At 36.0% G+C, this 24,522-nt stretch overlaps 1 protein-coding gene and 1 non-coding gene across 2 annotated transcripts in view; one reads left to right on the top strand and one right to left on the bottom strand.

Annotated features, from left to right (window-relative positions):
* Nucleotides 1-24,522, top strand: part of Oatp74D (Organic anion transporting polypeptide 74D) — a 905,484-nt gene that overhangs the window by 304,283 nt on the left and 576,679 nt on the right. The window lies entirely within an intron of this gene.
* TRNAR-ACG (transfer RNA arginine (anticodon ACG)) lies at nt 1,301-1,373 on the bottom strand. The gene has a single exon. It is a non-coding gene; the product is annotated as a tRNA-Arg (tRNA).

Below are 24,522 nucleotides of genomic sequence, written 5' to 3'. Positions count from 1 at the left end.
AATGCTGTGTTGTGAATTTTCCATTTTTGAAAGAATCTAACCAGTTGCAAAAGAAAATACATTTAAAGAATCAAGCCAAGCGCAAACGTGGCAACAGCTGAAAGTTTTAGGAAGTCTACTTCCCTAACTGGCCTGTCAATCACTGTCATCTGTGTAGAAGTGGTGTGAGGCCAGGGTTCTTTACTTGTGGAGCCGAGAATAAGTTAAAACCACAATATTGTTCTCGAAATGTATACCTCGTCTTATCTGCAGCATTATACTGTATTCGTAATGTAATGAAGATTGTATGCCATGTTATATCCAGTTTCCTCTCGAGATGGGAGAATAGTAATCTAGTATGTTTTCCGAAAGTTGAGAACAATTAAAAAAAGCATAGTATTAGTAATTGTCCAATTTTGGCCTATGTACATAGTTTGCGACAAGCTCATTGCACATAATCAAGATGTGTGATATATCATCATTATTAATGACTTTAATTGGTTATTTAACGACGATGTATCAACTGCGAGGATATCTAGCATCGGTGAAATTGGTGTTGAGATGAGGCCGAATAGTCGCCGTGTGGTTATCTGAAATTCACTTTATAATATATAATATGAAAAAATGGGGGAAAAAAAACCAACCAAATCGGCGTAACAGGATTAGAATTGATTTATTTTCATTATTAATTGAAGTAAGTTACTATAATAATAATAATAATAATAATAATAATAATAATAATAATAATAATAATAATTTTCTCTTATATTTTTTGTGGAATTTGGGGTTTTTCTTCTAATAGTAGCCCTAAACACGAAAGTGTGACTCGAATCTTCGCCCAAGCGGAGCCTCGGACCACGAGACCAGCTTTTTAACTAAATTACATCGGTGGCTATATTATTATTATTATTATTATTATTATTATTATTATTATTATTATTATTATTATTATTATACTTCGAATGTTGCAAATATAGATTTTCAATAAAGAAGATTGGTATTCATGTGTATATTCTTTTGTGACCGTAATTGTGCTTATTCAGCTAAATTATCTCCCTATAAAACTATTTTGTTTGGTTTCGTGAATTAGATAAATGCGTCGAAGTTTTGTATGGTATTTCACTTGTGAAGTGAATTGATTTCTCTATCACCGTTTGCCGTTGCAAGGTATTATGGAAAAAAAAAAAAAAGTAATGAAAAATAAATGTTAACTCTCAACACTTCTACTGTCAAACGTTTTGATTTATATTTATTCAATATGTATATATATATATATATGGAACTTCTTAAAACTTAATTAACAAGAGATTAAAAATATAATCGACCCTGCCAGGATTCGAACCTGGAATCTTCTGATCCGTAGTCAGACGCGTTATCCGTTGCGCCACAGGGCCGTATGCGTTTGCGTCATCCATTGAAGGTGGATATTAGACACATTTTTAACAGTGTCGTCACTTTCATTATCTTTGAGATCAAGAATGAGCTTAAAAGAGCAGATTTGTCTGCGTTTGTCGAATGCGCATCATCATGCTTACGAAAAGGCACTTTTCAGTGCCAATAATTTATTTTGTGTGCACAAGGTTGGAATTTTGAAGTAAGAGGGAAAGGAAAGAATCCGTGTTCTGAAATTATCCAAAGATACATTTCATTTATTGAAAATAAATTATATTGGAAATGAAGCTAAATTTACTCTCGACAAAATTCACTCAGAACTCCTTGATTTTATTTGGATACATAAAAACTACTAAAACTGAGCGGAAAACACTGATGAACTGGAACAAGCGACACTACGTACTTCGAAAATAGAATAAATTTTGCTGAGCAAACGGAATCTATGGGAATGTGTTCTGCTTCTATCAGTCAGCAGAGAAAAAATCAATTCTCTCTCCTACCGAGTGGAATTCATTTTTACTCTGAAGATATTGTGGCCGGACTATAATAAACGAATGCATAGGGTAAAAAAAAGTTACAGTATTGCAGCTGTTTAGCTGTGGGATTGCCACTACGAGATAAGAAACTAAGTCCGTTAAGAGGGGAGGTAGTAGCCTGCTTTATGTTATATTGCTTCCTCGCCTCTTGCGCACATCTGCATACCCCACATCAATGAAAACAACATACTAGTGCCTCCATCTTTATTGAAACGTGTTGCTTTTTATTTGATTATTTAACGACACTGTATCAACTACGAGGTATTTAGCGTCGATGGATCGGTAATAGCGAGATGAGGCCGAGTATTCGCCGTAGATTATCGGACATTCGCCTTACGGTTAGGAAAAACCTCGGAAAAACCCAACCAGATAATCAGCCCAAGCGGGAATCGAACCCACGTCCTAGCGCAACTCCGAAGCACCTTAGTCGACTGAGCTCCGCCTGTGGCTGCAAGGTATTGTCCACATGAAAATAAATAAATAAATAAATAAATAAATAAATAAATAAATAAATAAATAAATAAATAGCCTAAATAATAAAACACTTTGCGACATCATATGCAAATCAGGATTGCTAACTTTTGAAAGTTAATATAGTCGTACTGTACTACGAATATAACACGACACATTCTCTTGAGAGAGTATAAAAACTGAACTCCACAGTATCTAATAATTTCGAACAATATTACGAAATATTGCTTCAAAAATCGTATAAAATTGACAAAATGTAGAAACAAGTCAACAATTTATACGTATACACTGTTGTGAAGCAATGTTTCAAAGAGCATAGAAACTATGCCTGAATATAGTGGAGTTCACGTAAGATTATTTCCTAAAAAGCGAATTTGGCCGTCCTTTCAGTGATATTAGATATTACCAAAGCGAGCTGAAATCGTAATGCTAGTTACTGAAACAACAACAGTAATGATAATAATAATAATAATAATAATAATAATAATACTAATAATAATAATAGGGCCTAATAATAATAATAAATTATTATTATTATTATTACTATTATTATTATTATTATTATTATTATTATTATTATTATTATTATTATTAACAGGGTTACAATGTAAACTACATCTTCCTGTATCCATAGTGTTTAAATTCTTATCTTCTTCCTCCATTCTTCTCTTGCCTCCCAATCCCGTTCCTCCAAGCCTCTCTCCTTCATTCCACTTCTTATATCGTCCATCCAGGTTTTCCTTGGTTTTCCCCTCTTTCCTCTTCATGGCGAAATCTATTCCAATATCTGTCTGGGCAATCTTGAATCCATCCGGTTTAATCTCTTTGGACTTTTTAGCATAATACTAATAATAATATTAATAATAATAATAATAATAATAATAATAATAATAATAATAATAATAATAATAATAATTTTAACAGGAATTTTCCATAAATTATGGTTTTCCTTCACGTAAACTTAATTTTAGTTCTCCATAAGTCTCTACCTGCCGTATCTTCCTCTGTAAGCTCATGAATGTGCATGCTTCTCTTTACTGTCATTCGATTTTTTCTATTGGCCTTCCTTTTCGTCTGTTCCCTTCTGGATGCCAATTTAAAATTGTCTTTGGTATTCTCTCTTCCGACATTCTAATGGTATATTCATAACATTATTGTTATGAGCACTGAATTTAGCATATCAATCACTCTTCTTGCGTCACTGATTCTTTTTTCAATTTCAGAGCCAGTTGACCCAACAGTGTCCACAATTGATCCTAAGTATTTAAATTTCTTGACTTACCTAACTTATTTGTCTTCTATAATAATTAAATGTTCCTCTGTGCCTGACGTTAAATATTCTGTTTTGTTAAAATGTATGTTTAATCCCCAGTGTTAAATTTCTCTGCTAGCTTTCTCATTATATAAGAAACATTTTCAGCATCCTTTGTAATGAGTACTTAGGCTACTTGATCAACAGCAAACATCAATATATGAAGGGAATAATCTGGGTCTCAACGAAGCCCTGTGCAACTTCAGCAAGCAATTCCTGCTGCTCTTAAGACAGGAACCATGGAACGAATTTTGCCGTCAAACATTTAATTTTTCCGTCTTACGTTTGAGCCGTTCAGAGCAGAAGTGGTGTAAGTCAAAAATGGGTAATGAGGATTAAAGTAAACATTCTGTAAAATACAGCGCAAAGTAGCAATTAATATTCAATTTATTTAAACTATCAGTAGTTGGTGGATAGCAAGAAGGTCATATTAATTGTTAATTTGCGCTGTATTTTACAGAATTTTTACTTTAAACCTCACTACCCAATTTTGACTTACACCACTTTTGCTCTGAACGGCTCATTTCATGTGAGTATCCTCTCTCAAAATTTGTGAAACAATAGTCTGTGCAGTCTCCATATCTTCTTCTAATTTTTGTACCTTCTATCGGAGGATTTTCGTTGATTGCAGCCTGCACGCATTTAATATTTGCTTGCTAAAGGCCTTCCAGGACGTTTATCGCTTTCAACGGAAATTCAGCCATCTTTGTAGCGTCTGTACCACAATTTTATTTCAGTTTCACTCATTGAACCACCTATGAAAGCCCTCTTAATAATTTTATTACTTTCCGGAAACGAATGTCCTAGTTTGCAGAAAAATTTGTTTCAGATTCGTTTATCTACTCGCTCGGTTATTATTGTGAATGTGCCAGTCAGACAAGGCAATACCTTAACAGAAAAAAATAATACCAAAGTTTTAACTGAAAAAGGTGAACAATTTATAGTCAGTATTTGATTCACTCAGTTAATTTTCAACGGCTGAGTAGTTTCACAACAGATTGAATACTTACGCATGTGCAGTAAGGTCCCCTCTGACTGCCTGCCAAGTTACATCCAGGTCGCGCGAACGCTGAAAATGGCTGAATACTTTCCGGACATATCCTGTGCGATGTACGAGATGCCTTGTAACAGTATACTCATAGAAGCTATTGTCTAGTCAGAATGTAAACAACAAACAACATATGCGATGCAGTATTGAGGTACAATAGTTTGAAATAATGTAGACAGGTAGCCTATATCTCAAACGTTTAAATAATACGTAATTTAGTTATGATTCAAAGTCATAAAAAAAAAGTTTTCTAAAATAATGTATACAACAGAGCCGAAACAATTAGCAACAGCTGCGAAGTATGTTTCCAAGTCCTTTTGTTGCAACCATCTCTGAAAGCCCTCTTAATAATTTTAGTTAGTTTCCGGAAACGAATGTCCTAGTTTGCCTTGTCCGAAATAGGTGTAAGATTATGTAGGTTGCTAGGGAAAAAGAATATATAAAAAAACAACATTTTACAGGAGAGACCTTTTATTGATTATCTTTAAACAAATCTTTGGGAGAAGTTTTTTCACTTTGTTAATAACACTATTTATTATGTATATAATTATTTGTATTTAGACCAAATGGTAGAACTCCTTCCCAGCAATGTGGCAATGGACTTATCTCATTTTGACCATTTTCTGACTGACGCTCTTTTTCCCTAGCATCCTAGAATTATTGTAACCGTTCACCTGAAATGAAACACGACACTTAAATGTCGGAAAGCTATAAGAAGTGATGACGCGACGTCTCTGACTGATAAAATTTAGTGGATCTTCCACTAAAATAATGTCCTCCTTGTCCTACTCTTGCGGAATGAAGAGAGATGCTACCATTTCTAAATTCATTGACGTCACATCTACTGTGGACGTTTAGATGACCAATTACGACCTCTTGTTCTTTATAAATAATTGATGCTGGTGTTAGAATTACAAACTCGGCACGAGTTGTGTGCATCCAATGCTCTCAGCGTGACGGCCAGGCACGTGGCGAGGCCAAATCCACTGTCAATCAATCTGTCTGTCCCTTCTGGTGCCTCCATGAGAATTCAAAATTCTATACTTGAATGCCATTTCGATGTGGTATATTGCTTAGGTTTATAAACGACACAAGTAACATCGGTCCCTTGCTATAGGCCCAGTGGTAACATTTTCGGCTACAAATGTAGCGGACCATGGTTTGATTCCTGAATGAGAGTTGAAATTTATTCACATTTTAGAGGTAATGAGTGAGTCATCGTCTTGTACTCCTCTGCATCTTCTAATAGATGACAATCCCGAAAAGACAAAGTATATGATTATGTCTCGTGACCAAATATTGTGCGAAATGAAAATACGAGATAGAGTAAAAAAATAACCATAATAATTGTTTTATTAATTGAATATGTACAATAAGACTACAAATACTTAATCACTTTTCAACATGTCCCCACTACGTTCAATGCAAGTATTCCTGTTATACTATGTTGAAAAGTGATTAAGTGTTTGTAATGTTATTGTTCATACATTTCCAATTAATATCACAATTATTAAGGTTACTTTTTGATTCTCCCTCGTATAAAAATTGGAAATTTATCCTTCGAAGAGGTGGAAAAATGCAATAGTAACAGATGTAAATGACACTCGGGAAGAAATTAAACGCAACATAAATAGGGGAAATGCCTGTTATTATTCGTTCGAGAACCTTTTGTCATCTAGTCTGCTGTCAAAAAATCTGAAAGTTAGAATTTATAAAACAGTTATATTATCAGTTGTTCTGTATGGTTGTGAAACTTGGATGTTCACTTTGAGAGAGGAACAGAGGTTAAAGGTGTTCGAGAATAGGGTTCTTAGGAAAATATTTGGTGCTAAGAGGGATGAAGCTACAGGAGAATGGAGAAAGTTACACAACGCAGAACTGCACGTATAGTATTCTTCACGTGACATAATTAAGAACATTAAATCCAGAAGTTTGAGATGAGCAGGATATGTAGCACGTATGGGCTAATCCAGAAGTGCTATAGAATGTTAGTGGGATGCCGGAAGGAAAAAGACCTATGGCGAAGCCAAAACGTAGATGGGAGGATAATATTAAAGTGTATTTGAGGGAGGTGGGATATGATGGTAGAGATATTAAGTCTTGCACAGGATAAGGACCGATGGCGGGCTTATGTGAGGCCGGCAATGAATCTGCCATAAGTGATAATAATAATAATAATAATAATAATAATAATAATAATAATAATAATAATAATAATAATAATAGCTCCAGTCGGACATAATCTTGTAACCGGAAAAGACTGCAAAGCCTAATCCCGTAAGCAGAGAGATAATAATAATAATAATAATAATAATAATAATAATAATAATAATAATAATAATAATAATAATAATAATAATAATAATAATATAATGTCATTTTTTGTCGATTTTTTTATGAAGATAAAATAAAACTGATACGGTAGTCCTGGTTTAACTATGCTGTTGCATTTGGTACTAGAATAGATTTGTTGATTTGCCCATCACTATTAGGCCTATATCAGGCCTAACTACTAAAGGGATTTTGTCTATGAGAAACCTTGTTTCGGTAGATATTATACTATTACACTTTTACTACGTCATACTACTTTTGACCAATAAAACGATACGAAAGGACGTTTTTTAACAAATCATGTCTGCTTATTGCACAATTTTATCGCTTCCGTAGCAATTGTTTAATTTTATCGCTTCCCTAGCATTTGTTTGTTTTATCGCTGCCCTAGCATTTGTGTCTCTGTTTGCCAGCATTTCAAACTGCAAATTCCTTACGGTACTATAAAACATGCTTTGCTACCGTAATTTGTTTTCCGTATAGATAGTCTACTGAAAATGGAGGCTCCGTTCAAACGTTTTGGTGAAGCTAACATTAGTGAAGTAGAATTTCAGTAAGTCAATTAATATTTTATTGTATTAGAGTACTTTATTTCTTCTAATCTTTATATAGGCTACATTCTTCTAATCGTGTAATAATCAATTAAATTCCACTCGAGTTCTGATTCTCTCTAGATAAATTAAACATCTAGTGAGATTACTGTTGATAAACTAACGAATGTATGGATAGTGGCCAAGTTTACATAAAATATATTTAGATATGTGTGGAAAACATTGTTGGACACGCGACTCTTGTAATCTTGATGATGTTAGGCTATAAAATGGTTGATACAGCGTCGTTAAATAAGTTACAATAGAAATCAACAGCACTTGGTTAGTGGCCAAGTTTACTTAAAATACATTTAGACATATATGGAAAACACTGTTGGACACTTGACTCTTGTAATTTTGATGATATTATGAATTGGTTGATAAATAAGTTACAATAGAAATCAACAATACGTTGATTAATGGCCAAGTTTACTTAAAATACATTTAGACATATATGGAAAACACTGTTGGACACTTGACTCTTGTAATTTTGATAATATTATAAATTGGTTGATAAATAAGTTGCAATAGAAATCATCAACACGTTGGTTATTAGCCAAGTTTACTTAAAATACTCGTACATTTAGGTATGTGTGGACAACACTGTTGGACACGTGACTGTTGTAATCTTGATATGTTATAAAATGGTTGATAAATAAGTTACAATAGAAATCAACAACACGTTGATTAGTGGCCAAGTTTACTTAAAATACATTTAGATATATATGGAAAACACTGTTGGACACGTGACTCTTGTAATTTTGATGATGTTATAAAATGGTTGATAAATAAGTTACAATAGAAATCAACAACACGTTGGTTAGTGGCCAAGTTTACTTAAAATACATTTAGATATATATGGAAAACACTGTTGGACACTTGACGTTTGTAATTTTGATGATGTTATAAAATGGTTAATAAATAAGTTACAATAGAAATCAACAACACATTGGTTAGTGGCCAAGTTTACTTAAAATAAATTTAGATATATATGGAAAACACTGTTGGACACTTGACTCTTGTAATTTTGATGATGTTATAAAATGGTTGATAAATAAGTTACAATAGAAATCAACAACACGTTGGTTAGTGGTCATGTTTACTTAAACTACTTGTACATTTAGGTATGTGCGAACAACACTGTTGAACATGTGACTGTTCTAATCTTGATGTGGTTATAAAATAGTGGGAGGTCCAGACTGCGCATGAGACATGAATCCTAGACTTCGAGATGTGCATTATCGTCACGGTCGGGGAGAACAAGGTTACTGTGGTAGAGGTGACTGCAGGGCGACCACGTGTAATGCGTCTGTTCACCTTTACGTGGTTACCATTTCATGACGTGCTCGGATGCACCGAAGAGTGGGCGTCTGGGAACTCTCGGCATTGACATGCATTAATATCTTGAAAACAAGAAACCGATCGGGCATGTTGCAGCACAAGAAAGGGCACAGGAGCTGCGCGATCGACATCGTCATCATTGCTTCTTCCATTTCGACGACTGGACTCTACATTCGAACAAAGTTCTCTGATGAAAGTGCTCAGCCAAAAATAGACAATCACAAGTATATTTGAGTTTTGTCTTGTGTTTGTCCTTTGATATCTCATTGCAGATCACATCTCCGTACAATGGAGCTACGATTATATCGATGTTTATACTACCATTAAATTCGATTATTATCGCAAGTAATACCACGAGTGAATTAATTCATCTTGTCGGTAATTTTACATGCGAGAAGCGAAGCGCGAGAGAAATTATCTGAAAAAATGAATCCACGAATGATATTTGCCAAGACTATTTCGTCAATAGAATATTAAATAAACACTATTGGATTGGAAAGAGAGAAGGCTGTTCAGTAATCTTTATATAAGTCAAAGTTAGGACAGGAGAAGAACTGTCAGAAGGAAGTGAAATAGGGAGAGGAGTACGTCAAGGATGCCCTTTATCACCTACCCTATCTATTTGGAGGATTTAGTGAAGAACTGGTTTCAGAACATAGGAGGAGTGATAGTAGGAGGAAGAAGAATAAAGTGCATGAAATTTGCTGATGGTATGGCGTTATTAGCAGAAGAGGAGATGATACTAATACTAAGGGTATGCTACTGAAGCTAAATGATAGCTGTGAACAGTATGGATGAAGATAAATGCAAATAAGAAGAAAATCATGGAAGAAAAACAATGAAGATAAACTTGCGAAGTCTAAATGCGGCAGTAGAGCAAGTGAACGGCTTCGAATACTTGGGGTCTACTATAAGCAGTAACATGAGCTGCTGCCAGGAAGTGAAAAGGAAGATAGCAATGGCCAAGGAAACTTTTAGTAGAAAAAGAATCATCTTCTGCTGACCTCTGGAAAAGGAACTAAGGAAGAGACTAGTGAAGTGCTTTGTGTGGAGTGTGGAGAATTGTATGGAGCAGAAACATGGACATTACGATGAAGTGAAGAGAAGCGAATAGAATCATTTGAAATGTGGATACGGAGAATAATGGAACGTTAAAGTGGACAGACAGAATAAGAAACGAAGCTGTGTTGGAAAGAGTGGGTGAAGAAAGAATGATACTGAAACTGATCAGGAAAAGGGAAATAAATTGGTTGGGTCACTGGCTGAGAAAAAACTGCCTACTGAAAGATGCATTGGAAGGAATGGTAAACGGAGACGAATTCGGGGCAGAAGAAGATATATGATAGACGACATTTAGATATATGGATCATGTGAGGAGACAGAGGAAGGCAGAAAATAGGAGAGATTGAAGAAAGCTGGGTTTGCAGTGAAAGACCTGCCCTTAGCAGAACACTGAAAGAATGAATTTAATTTGCAGTGCAGTTTAGTGAGCAGTTTATAACATGACAATTTAAATCTTCCAATGATACGCAGTTGAATGCAAAACTTCAATATTTACTGGTATTCATACAAACCTACCAGCAAATGGAGATACGTATTCCGTGGAAATTATGTAATGTGTATACATAATGTAACAAGGAATATTATTTCAGAGACGCTGTGCTACGAAATATTTCAGGGTCCAAATATTATTTTTCTGAACATAGAAAAGTATACTTTTAATAAACTGAAAATGTAAATTATTATTAATTGTAACAAGGCTAGTTACATATTATTACATATTTTGTTTGTTATTCTTATATGTATGGGTAAATTATTTTGTATTGAAAATTACGAAGAATGCAATTGCCAATTATTGTTTTTTTTACACAATGTTAATTATTAATTTTGTTTCTGATTGTAACACCATAGATCAGCGTGTCTCAAACTTTTCTGAAGTGGGGACCACTTTTTAAAGTCAAAATAGTTCCGCGGACCACCTTACTCTTGTTCCCTTCGAAAGAAAATTTATCATTTTCGTAGCATATTTTAATATCAATACACTTATATTTTAATGTAGAATTAATTAATTAAATTGATTTAATTCAATTAAATTTATATTAGTATTAACTAATTAAGTTAATATTAATAGAAGAAAATGTCTTATATCGTCATCTGCAAAGAGAGAAATACAAAAAATTAATGCAGAAACATGCCCGATTTTGAACAAGTAAAGATGCAATTTTGCATGCTCTATTATTGGTGTACGACGTACAGTACGTGACCATTTCAATGTGCAAACTAATTAAGAAAGTTATGAATTCGGGTAGTCCCTAGCTGGGTTACAGGCACGGCGCCAGATGTGCAGGGAAAAGATAGCGAGAAACTCCACGTTCATAATGCTTTAAATCTCTCTATTTTTTTTTTTTTTTTTTTGCTGAGAGTAGAGTGGGAAGTCGATAGACAGGTAGGGTCAATAAATTTAATAAAATGTCAGTACTGCGAGAAAAAGTGAAAGGCGATTGCCATGTGTCCTTTACAAACTCTGAGATTTTCAGCTATAGTGTGATACGCAATTCTTTGAATTTTATTTTTTTCTTCTAGCTTTTTTGAAGGGCCACGAGGGCAGACCTCGAGGACCACAGGTGGTCCGCGGACCATAGTTTGAGAAACGGTGTCATAGATCATTGGCACAAAGATAACTTTGGTTACCACCCGACTGTAGGCCTACATATTTGTTTTGGTGGTTTGTTGACATTGAGCGCTGCGTTACTACAGTTAATTCGGTAGATATATAGTCCAAGCTCACATAACTTAACAATTTTGATAGGAACTTCTTGCCTCTGGTAAAGACATTCCAGCAATGATCCAGTACTCAGTAAAATTATCCTTGAGACTGTGATTTTGGAGCAAGTTAATAGTTCTTGCTACTTTGGCTGCAGCATTTTTTTTTATGAAGGCGAGAAAGATACAGACATAAAAATTACAAAATTTCTACAAATACTGTTACTGATAAAATCTACTCTAAAATGCATCTGGCGCAGAAATGTTCCAGACTGAAAGTCTATAAAGCGCTTGCACTATGGTAGTGAAATCTGGGTTCTATAACAGACAGGCATCAGCAGATCAAATAATAAATAAATGATATATCTGCGACGAAATGCTGAATACAGAGTGAGTTTTAAGTCCACCGACAAACTTCAGGGAGTGAATCCTGACTGAAAATGAAGCAAAAAATTTCATATCACCTTGTGTCCGGAAATGCATAGTTTCCACGGTACATGGCACTGACGATAGTCTCCCATAACTTGCAGTGTGCGTTTTGTGCGTTGCAGATAGTGTGATTTAAGCAACGTAGAAGCACAATGGTCCGGTATTCATTCCTAGAACAAGCCGAGATAGTGTTCGTGTATAGTCAAGCAGGTGAAAACGATCGAGAGGCAGCACGGATGTACCGAGCCACGTATCCTGACAGACAGAATCACCCACATCACACAGCATTTGGAGCCATTTTTCGGCGTTTGTGCGAGCATGGGTCCTTTGAGATAGACGAAAGGCAGCCGCAAACGCCAAAAAATGGCTCCAAATGTTGTGTGATATGGGTGGTGCTGTCTGTCAGGGTACGTAATTCGGTACATCGGTGCTGCCTCTCGACCGTTTCCACCTGCTTGGCTATACATGAACACTATCTCGGCTTGTTCCTGGAATGAATACCGGACCATTGTGCTTCTACGTTGCTTAAATCACACTATCTGCAACACACAAAACACAGTCTAATACTTACAGTCGCGCAACTTCGACACTTTTCTTGCCAACATTCGCGACACCTGCGCCCAAGCGGCAGGCAAGGCACAGGCCGTAGGGTTGATACAGTCAGCACGTGCCTTAAGGGATGCGAGATCTTATAATAAATTTGGAGTATTGTAATTCTTTTGCAAAATATTCAATTCTTGAATAAATACAGACTGTGTCGATAAATTTCTGATGTGTTGGTGTAGATTCATGTGGCAGTCGTATTAAGTTCTTAAGAAAAAAAGAGCCTTTGTAAATTTAATATAAAATGACAATCTTTTCTGTAGTAATTTGCATGACTGTTATTGGTGTTGATTTTACAGTTCCAGTGATTATTTCCAGCAAATAAAAGTACATTTTGTGAGTTAATTGAAGTTAAAATTTTTTCAATAAAATTGTGTTCATTCATTTGTTCTCACCTACGTCATATTAACAGTAAGTACATGTAAATTACGTACCATATAGGTAGGATAAGTTAAAATTAAGCCTGTGTGAAAACTGGAAATATAATTTAAAATGCGGTAAACTTGCCATAAAAAATTAAATCATAATATCAGCACTATTTGTGACTCAGAATAATAAAGGAAATACCGGTTCTTAAGAAATGGAAAGAATAATGAACTTCATAAATATATTCAGTGTCTGTCATATTAAGGTTTAAACCCTCCCTTTTTTTATTTTCAAGTTTATCTCAACGGTCGAGTTTACCTCAATTTGCGGTATGGAAAATAGTTAATTTCTCAGGAAACAGGGAGAGGAGTTCGCCACGCGATGTACCTTACGAGATATGCCCTACAATTTTGAAGCTACTAATTTTGACTTTTCTCACAGGAAATATATAGAGTTCCAATGATTCATAAATATATTTAGGAATGAATTTAATTAACCGTCCACGTACGAACAATTATATCATTTCAAACCATGATACGTGATCAGGGCCATGATTCAGTTGTAAGGAGCAGAAAGAATTACGTTTATTCCCAGCTTCTGAACTTGTAGATTAACTGCGTGTGAAATTCTTCTAGGATTCTAAAGTAAAATTAATAAGAACCATACACTTACTGTATAGCATAAAAATATAAAATAAATTACGCAAAACCCATTTTCTGATGTGTTATCATATGTAGTCTGCACCCTTTTAACTTGTCTGCCGCTAGCCCGCTACTGTCGCGCCAGCTGTCAAATGTTGGCATATTTTATACGTATGAGTTGCGCGACTGTATGTATTAGACTGTGACACAAAACGCACACTGCAAGTTATTAGAGTTTCGTCAGTGCCATCTACCGTGGAAACTATGCATTTCCGGACACAAGGTGATATGCACTTTTGTGCTCCATTTTCAGTCAGTAATCACCCCCTGAAATTTGTCGGTGGACTTAAAACTCACCCTGTATATATTGCTCGACCATCTGAAAAATTACATATTAAAAAAAAAAAGAGCAGAAGATTTCCACATATTGGCACAGACGAGTACAACACGTTTCTAGAATGCCACCAACTAGGATACTCCAGGAAATGCTACTACCACAGTCTAGTATATACAGTCACGAAGCTTTATACTTACTAAATATGCAAACATAGACAGTTGAAATATGCATCCATAGATAGTTGCTCACCACCAGGATCGCTACTATCGCCTCATCACAGACTCTTTCCCTAGCAGACCATAAAATGTATTATACTTTCGATATCGTGTTCTTTTGAAAAAATTAACACCTTCCTTCCACCATTGAAATATCAAATACATAAGGTTTACATGTTATTTTCATAAAACATATGTTATATTCTATAAACTCACCTTTCTGGATCTTTCGGAAGGATAATTCTAACCTATTTTTCTTACAATTTATAGTACTACAAAAGTCTCTTGTCCCATATAATTACTCAAATTATTGTATTTTAGCCATTTACATTTATTACAACCGACAACGAACATTTCACAGTTTACATAGCTTTTCACAAAAATGCGAAATACGGCACAGTCGATCTAGACCAGGCCGTAATGTATGTTCGGGTTTTCTATTTCAGTGTATGAAGCTCAGTGAAATATTATATTATAACTTTATTGCTTATCATTGCTAAGCTTTATTTAGTATAATGTGTCCATAAGTTCCGTTTACTTCTTGTTGCATAATATGTTGCAGAAATAATTACAAAACTGTGTTTTTTTAATGTGAAGAGAAATTTACATGTTAACATGATCTGTTCGCGTCAACATTTAAAGTTTAGAATGGAAGCTATTTTGAGGTTTAATAAAAAAGAATTTATATTGCGATTTCAATTTAGCACATCTACCTTCCTTAATTTTAGACAAAACATTTACCATACCACTCCTATTAAATTAGTATACTTACAATTGTGTTACTTCGTCTCTTAAGTAGTAGATAAATACAATAATTCAGTACTCAATTGTAGTATTAAAATACAGACAAACTGAATGTCCGGGGTATCATACATGACATTATGCTTAATTATAATGTATGATTGCGAATTTAGGAATATAAGTTAAATATAGTAAACATAACCTATAATTTTCACATGAATGGCAAGGCATTGGAGATCACTAAATATAGACAGAAAGGGGCAACTGGTACAGTAAACATAACCTATAATTTTCATATGAATGGCAAGGCATTGGAGATCACTAAAATTAGACAGATAGGGACAACTGGTACAGTAAACATAACCTACAATTTCAACATATCTAAATATCCGCGCGGTGCAATTGAAAATTACTGAATCGTGTATAAATGAATGTACAAGAATTTCGCAATATTTAATCGAAATAAAGGCAGGTATTACACATACGAACAACGTAATTTTCACAGCAAAAATAATATTACTCGCATGTGAATTATGTCTGAAGTGTCTCATAATCATTGTTTTAAATTTTATTAATGGAATTACACTACATTTTAGAGAAACATATGTTACTGTTTATGCATTCCAACTAATTTATATGGTTGAAACGCCGCCCTTCGTGATCGGGTTAAGCGAGTTACATGGTCTGCCTTACGGCCTGTATTAGATCACGATGGCTGTGGCACAGTCTATTCTTCCTAGTACTCACAGCGCTCCAAGCGGCTAGCAACTATCGCGAGATTTGCAAAAAGTCATTCCAAGCTTCGTGACTGTATACAGGGTGTTTAAAAAATACGGGGCATAATTTCAGGTATGTATTTCCCACATGTAGACAATCAAAATAGTTCATTACAACATGTGTCCGGAAATGCTTTATTTCCGAGTTATGGCCTTCACAACATTGAAATTCACCGGAACATTTTTCTTTCCGCAGGTCGTTGCCGTCAAAGGAGACATTAAGAGGGCACTCTGACAGTTCATTCCGAGGCGAAGGTTACATTCAGTGTTGTGTAGGCGTTAGACTGTGCGACATCTATTCAAATCAAGAGCTGGCAGAGATACACTTCATGTACGGTAAGGCGGACGCAATGCTGCGCTGGCTCGTCTCGTCGTTTGTACCAGGAGAGGTACCCACAGCGACAATGTCCAGATCGGAAGACATTTGTACGTCTCCATTACCGTCTGTGCAAGTATGGAAAATTTAACTCTCCTGGTTTGGGAAGGGGACGACCAAGATCTGAGGACATACGCAATACTCCTGGAGTTTGGGATCGTGTTCGCAGGTCAATGAGACATCGATGTGAGGTCTGTATTCAAGCAGGAGGTGAACATTTTGAACATCTTCTGTAATGACAACGACCTGCGGAAAGAAAAACGTTCCGGTGAATTTCAATGTTGTGAAGGCCATAACTCGGAAATGAAGCATTTCCGGACACATGTTGTAATGAACTATTTTGACTGTCTACATGTGGGAAATACATACCTGAAATTATGCCCCGTATTTTTGAAACACCCTGTATAGTAGACTGTGCTATTACCACTCAGAGGGACGAAGACAACCACTTGTCTCCTTGACCCTCAAAGATGGGATCGAAACAGGTGAACAGATGACCTAATTTCGTTCTCAGTGTATAATGATGATGAAATATTTTCAATTCAAGTTTTACATTTCTTACATAAATCCTCTGTGCTCCATATTTCGTTATGTATTTTCTGTAATTTTGAGTTGCTAATATCTTATCCTGAATAACAGAAATGAAGGCCTCCTCCTCAGCAAACAGTCCACGATTTGTTAACTACACGTTCCATACATTAACATTACTATTGTACCAAATAGACTACCTTTATCTTACGTGTAGGTATTCGAAAGTCGGACAAAGACTGTATATCACTTTGGGGATTCCCCTGTGCTACTTTCCGAGTCTGAGCGTGTTCTGGTTGGACGTCATAGCCTCCAGCTACATAACATCGCAGTTAACATTGTGTCTTTACGACGAGGCCGCGCTGCAGTCAAGTAACTCCTTTACATTCATGAAGAAATACTTTCTCTTTTTCGGGAGGGGATAAGCTTCTTAGAAGTTACAAAATTACGAATCAAATGGAGTTTAAGAAATCTTAATCATGTAACAATCGTATCTTACAGTTTCAATTTCATCTGCTACTGCACAACAAATGCTCATGAACTACAGCCATGTTGAGAGTGCTTGTCATAATAGAAAACAGACCAAACAAAAGATAGCGTGCACATACCTGTTGCAAGACTTATATGACAGAATGAAGCATACACGTAATTTAGACTATAAGTCAACCTCTGCGTCCGCATGTGCATACCTTTGCATTTGCCTTTTCTGAACGTTCCCTGGGTCTCTCTTGAAAGAAAACTGACGTTCAAATATTTTATCTTGATAGTCATTCTTTTTTTAATGTATAGTCACTATAGATAAAAATGATAAATAAACAATAAAATGAGTACATCAAGGAAGATGAGAGTCAAATATGGTGAAAACCCAGTCAATTTAAATAAATAAATAAATAAATAAATAAATAAATAAATAAATAAATAAATAAATAAATAAATAAATAAATAAATAAATAAAATAATTATATACGTACAGTATATATCCTTTAAAGTACTCTTAGAAATGTGAGAATCACGATACATAAAAATATAATGCCCCCCCCCCCCAAGGCCTTGTCAGCTGCTGTGACTGCATTCTATAAAATTTGTGGTGCACAGGATTTTCAAATGACACTAAACTTCGATTGCAATTTCTCGTAACTTTTCTTTTTTAAAAACTTGTCAGATTATATGAAAAATATATGGCATGAAATTTAATATGTATCTATCTATGGTCTTGTCAGCTGCTTTGACGCCATTTTTAAAGTCGTGAAGGTCAAGGCTTTTTAATGACACTGAACTTTAATTGCAATTTCCTTAAATTAAGTTTTTTTTTCTTAATTCTATACAAAGAATTATATATAACTTCGGAATTATTAATGCTAAGTGCATAATATTTGATACATACATACTATTAGAAAACTTTTCCTTGGAATAGAAATGTATTATTTTGTTTCATTTGAAAAATATTCCTCCATATTTATATAAAAGTATATCTCTAAAATTAATTCTTAAGATGTAAATATCTATTTAAAAATTTTTAAAACCTATATGGAAATTGTGATCATGACATTTTAAAGAATGTGCTTTTACGGATAAAATGTCATAGAAATTTTGAATTTATCTTTTAAAATGGCTGAGATTTGTCAATTTCAGTGTTTACTGCTCATGTTTTTTTTTAATTTGGGCCCCATAAGATTTTTTCAAAAACTAATCCCGAAATTAAATTGTTGCAATAATGATATTTCTGCAGAAAAAAAATTAAAATTGTGCATCAATTAGGGAAAAAGTTCAAATTTCATTATCTTCTCCCCTTAAAGAATTCCGCTACCTTTCATAATTGAAATCCACCACTCTCGTCTCATGAATAGGCCTACTATACGCGCTTCCCATCCAAAAGGCTCGTACTTCAATTTCTGGTGTGGGCAATAAAAGAGATTTAGCTGCCAACTACGGGACTGGGTGTTTGTCTCTTGTAATATGCTGTCCTGTATTTTCTCAGCGGTGGCACTGTGCCGTGCTGATCACATGGCCAGGGGAGCCCGCAATGTGTGCCTGTCTAGTATTGTACAAAGTACAGAGCGCGGCAAACAAGACTTGACCCTGGTAACGTGCTATCTCTCGCGCTCACCGCCAGGAATTGATAAGCAAGTAAGCATTGTATGTCGCAACGATGTTTTACGAGACTCAAAATGCATAAGTTTTATCCCAGATCACACATATAACAGATTGATCAGCAAAATTGGCTTTGATGGTAACAATTTTTATCAATTTCACTATACTTCACAGCTGTTTGGTTAAAACAAGTGACGTACGATATTGACATTGAAACAGAGGAATTTTGAGGTTAGGCTTATTAGTTCTGAGTGATAGCGAAAAAGAAATTGTAATTGTTTCATGCTTATTAGTTGAATAGGAAGAAATGAAAGAGATATTGGTTACATAATATATCGTCGTTGTTTTTATGAAACCTTCTAAGTAACAGTACAGAAAATAATTTTTCAGGAGGAAGAAAAAATTAACTAAAAATCAATGGGCGTACATAAGAATATGAAATAATTCAGTAGAAAACGTTAGTGAATATGATGAAAATAAATGACATCATCGAGGATCAGTGTAGGCCTATTGATATTTAATTAATTTTATCTTCCTCCTGAAAAATTATTTTCTATACTGTCACATAAAACCAACGACGATATGTAAGAAAGGACTTGATTATCGTAATGAGGATGCCCCAGCTTATATAAATCTTCGTAGTTTACTACAAGGGAAATAGGTAATTTTCAGTCGTCCAGTTTGGCGCGGCACTGAATATGGCATAACGTAATATTAACAGTTGAACAATTATAATTGATTTATTAAAGAAGGCCATGATCGCACGCATCGGAAAAGTTGCTCCTCCGAGAATCGTGGACGGATTTACCGATAGTCGATGCGTGCGATACGATGTAGTGAACGCGGTTACATAACAAGTATAGCAAAGATTGATTTTTTTTTTCCGATCCGTGTGATTTGTCCGATGAGTGCGATACGATGCAGTGAACACATACCTTTACTTTACGATCAAGAACACGTTTTAAAATTGCGGGCAGGTGGACTAGAGAGTCAGTTACTATAGCCGTCCACCTTGTCCGTAATCGTGTCTGATCGTGAAACGAACGGGCCCGGGTTCAAATCCTGGTTGGGACAAGTTACCTGGCCGCCACCGATCTTCGATCCCGTGGTAGGCCTATGTGGTCATTAGTTGCTGGTGGTAGTGCTATGTACAGTGGGCTCTCCCAGAGGCCTACATGCGAGAGTAGTCCTCAGCTCGTTCCACTGCCCAGGAAGGGGACTAATAGTTTGGAATACAGTTACTATAGTAACATACCAGTTCATTTTCACTGTCTCCTCCACGCATTCAAAAGCGTTAAAGCGTTATGCTGATCACATAAGAGAGGAATCTGGGAACTGTAAGTATCTTTCTTACACAACGCTCTACGACGACGTAACTGGTCAATGGATACAAATCATGAAAGAAGAAGATGAAGAAAGTTTATGACGCGTTAAAGCTCTTTAGTTAGCGTGGTGATTGTTGTTTGGCATATGAAAAGAATGAATTAAGCCATAAATGTACATAAACTGAATGCCAAGGCTCGATGTTTATAGAAGAGATGGGGTAGATATGAATGTCCATTAATTATCAGGGAATAAAATGCAGATGACGTCTAAAAGAAGCGTGCTCATCATTGGCCTTACAAAGCAAATAGACGACATGACGTGTCAGCGTTGGGAAGATAAATAAAGAAAAGTGCAGTAAACTGCCAGAGCGACAGATAAAAGCTGTAAATGTTACTTTCATATGGCAGTCGCTTTCACCTATATTTACACTGTTTATTGAATACAAGAGAGCTCTGTTTGCGAATTTATGCAATGATTTCCGTAACTGCACTAGTTCAGCTGGGTTAGTTCTGAGAAAATAGAAGTTATTTTTTTAAGTGACCATGTAATGACACAATTTCTTTTGCTGCTACAAAATTGAAAAAAAAAATATATATATATATATATATAAAATCCGTGGCGCTACAGCCCACGAAGGGCCAAGACCGACCAGCCGGCTTCTGGCGTCACTGCCACATGTCGGAGCAGAGGTGGACGATCATCCAACCAGAATGGAGGTGTTGTGTGGTTAGCACGATGAGCCTCCCAGCCGTTATAGCTGGTTTGCGTAACCGGATTTCGCTACCTATCGTAGCTCCCCAAGTGCATCACGATGCTGGGTGGGCACCGGTCCCATACGCTGGCCGAAATTTCATGAGAAAATTTCTTCCCCCATGAGGACTCGAACTAGCGCGCATTCTGTAACGTGAGTCCTAGGCATGATGCCTTAGACTATGACGCCACGGCGTGGGAATATATATATATATGTATGTATATATATATATATATATATATATATATATATATATATATATATAGAGAGAGAGAGAGAGAGAGAGAGAGGTGAATTGTAAGAAACAAATCAGAATTTGAAAATTTGTGTCTGAAAGTACATAGTTTTTTTCTTCATTTCTGTTCCTCTTTACTGCTTTCATGTACTATTCGTTACTGAGATTTAAACTAGGCCTTTGTGCTGAATTTAGACTACAGTAAAGTTACTAATATACTTATGCACATACGTAGGCCTATTAGTTATTTAAACTCAACTAGTTCAAGTTTTCTTTTAACAGGTTGGTAACCTACGCAGATTCGTAGCGTTTTTGTTTTCCGAGGCAACAAGGCCTTTGTAAGAAATTTGTTTGGGTTTTTTTAGTAGGTTATTTTACGACGTTGTATCAACATCTCAGGTTATTTAGCGTCTGAATGAGGTGAGGTGGTGGATGCCGGTGAAATGAGTCCGGGGTCCAGCACCGATAGTTACCCAGCAATTGCCCATATTGGGTTGAGGGAAAACCCCGGAAAAATAGCAACCAGGTAACTTAGTCCAACCGGGATTCGAACCTGGGTCACCTGGTTTCGCAGCCAGACTCGCTAACCATTACTCTATATATTCTATAGATGTGGACGTTTGGGGTTTGTTATTTGTCATTTTAATTTCACACTATTGTTACTGAGTACGTTTTGAATTTTCCAATTTTTAAGGAAGTTTGTGCTAATTATTATGGACTAAACGAAATGGAGTATCAAGTAGAAAAAAAACTTATCTTTTTGTTTAAATTTAACCTAGGAGTTAAGGTATTGGAGCCCGCTAGAATCATTTGTGCTTTACGGAGAAAACGTCATTGTGGAATGTACGGTACAAAGATAGTTTTCTCGTTTCATAGAAGGACATTTTGATATAAATGATTCTCCACGTTCAGGAAGACCGCCTGACTTTCATAGGGGCTATTTAAACGCTTTAATTTACGACGGTCCACGTCGCTCAACTCGGTAATTGATCAATATGATGAATTGTGACCAATCAACCATCGTACAATATTTGCATTCCATCGGCAAAGTAAAAAAAAATTGGTGGATGGGTACCGTGGTCTACATGTCCATCCACACAAGCTAATGCTGTACATCTGATGGGACAAAGGAGGTGTCATCTACTACGAATTGTTTCCGAGGAATACAACGATTACAGATGAAATTTATTACCAACAACTCAGTTGCCTTGAGGCCGTAATTCAAGAGAAACTACCGGAAAAACTGCATCAAGTGATTTTGCTGCACGATAATACCCGTACGCATACTGCTAACATTACGAAAGCTGTTACCCAAGAACTGAGTTGGAAGATTTTTCCACATGCACCCTATTCTGTTGATCCTGCTCCATCAGATTTTCATTTTTTTCCCCGCTCTATCCAGCAATCTCTGAGGAATCTCCTTTAAAAACGAAATTGCTCTTTAAAATTGGCTTGATGATTTGTTCAACTCTAAACCATCGAATTTCTCCAGGCGTGGAACTAAAAAGTACCAGAATGTTGGAAATCAGTCATAAACAAAGCAAAAGAATATGTTATTCATTAGTTTATCTTTTTATTTATGTGCAGTAAATAATTTTGGATTTAATTAAAGAAGCTGCGAATTTATGCATCAACGTACGAGGGTTGTTCCGGAAGTAATACTCCCTAGATTTTTGAATAGATCTGTAACGTCTGAGCAGGATGTTAGTAGTAAAGGTTGAACCTTCACGCTAATGTCCTGTTAGTTTGGTTGTCGTGCGACAGATAGTGACAGCAGGACAATCTACCAAAATGGCATCTGACATAGAAACAGAGATGTGTTACTGAATTCCTCTCTGCCGAACAAATTGCACCCATTGACATCCATCGACGTTTGTTGAAGGCATACGGAGACTATACAGTGCATACGAGCACAGTTAGGCCTTGAGTAGTGCGTTCAACAGTGGCGAAAATGAAGTCTTCTGGGATAGGCGGGGTGTGATTCTTTTGGATGCCTTGGAGCCTGGAGAAACTGTCAATTCTGGCTAAGCTGAAAGCCTGAATTTCCAGAGTCAGGCCAGAGAAAAACACCTTTCGATTGCAACACGATAAGGCCAGGCTCCACACCAGTTTCGCGACCACCGAGCACGTTGCAAAATTTTGCTGGAATGTCCTATCACATCCACCGTATAGTCTGGATTTAGCGCCTTCAGACTTACATCTCTTTGAGCCTTTGAAAGATGGACTACGTGGGCAGCAACATTTTCCAGACAAGGATGCTGTCATCGCAGTTGTAACAAAGTGGCTTGCCTCTTTTGGTTCAGATTTTTACGATCGCGGCATGCAGGCTCTTGTTCATCGCTGGCAAAAATGCATAACAAATGATGGTGACTATATGAAAAAATAACTATATGTAGCTGAAACCTTGCTCTATTTACCTGTGTCATTATGCTCTGTGTATCTGTTGTAATTTCCATGAAAATAAATAGATGTTACTTTCGGAACGACTCTCTAATATCTTCGCTTTCGAACAGTTTAAATAGATTAGAATACAATCTGTGTTCATCAGAAGAGAAAATATTTGACTTTTTATATTTTATTGGGTTATTTTACGACGCTGTATCAACATCTAGGTTATTTAGCGTCTGAATAAAATGAAGGTGATAATGCCGGTGAAATGAGTCCGGGGTCCAGCACCGAAAGTTACCCAGCATTTGCTCGTACTGGGTTGAGGGAAAACCCCGGAAAAAACCTCAACCAGGTAACTTGCTCCGACCGGGATTCGAACCCGGGCCATCTGGTTTCACGGCCAGACGCGCTGACCGTTACTCCACAGGTGTGGACTATTTGACGTTTTTGGGGTATAAATAACAAATAAGTACGGTAATTGTAGGCTACAAACTATAGTACAGCAGGTTTACTTTTTATTTGAGTAACAAATAATATATGAACACAGGAATTAATAAGAAAAATAAAGGATTTTCCTAGTTTCATATCCTCGAACTTCGAATTTCAATTCACGAAGTGCACATGGTTCCTGTAGATAACGACCTTGCTTGTCGAATTTCAATTCATGAAGTGCACATGGTTCCTGTAGATAATGACCTTGCTTGTCGAATTTCAATTCATGAAGTGCACATGGTTCCTGTAGATAACTGCCTTGCTTGTCGAATTTCAATTCATGAAGTGCACATGGTTCCTGTAGATAATGACCTTGCTTGTCGAATTTCAATTCATGAAGTGCACATGGTTCCTGTAGATACGACCTTGCTTGTCGAATTTCAATTCATAATGTGCACGTGGTTCCAGTTTATAACGACCTTGCTTGTCGAATTTCAATTCATAATGTGCACATGGTTCCAGTT

Source organism: Periplaneta americana, chromosome 2 (genome assembly GCF_040183065.1).
Source record: "Periplaneta americana isolate PAMFEO1 chromosome 2, P.americana_PAMFEO1_priV1, whole genome shotgun sequence".
NCBI lineage: Eukaryota > Metazoa > Arthropoda > Insecta > Blattodea > Blattidae > Periplaneta > Periplaneta americana.
This window is presented reverse-complemented; position numbering and strand designations above follow the sequence as displayed.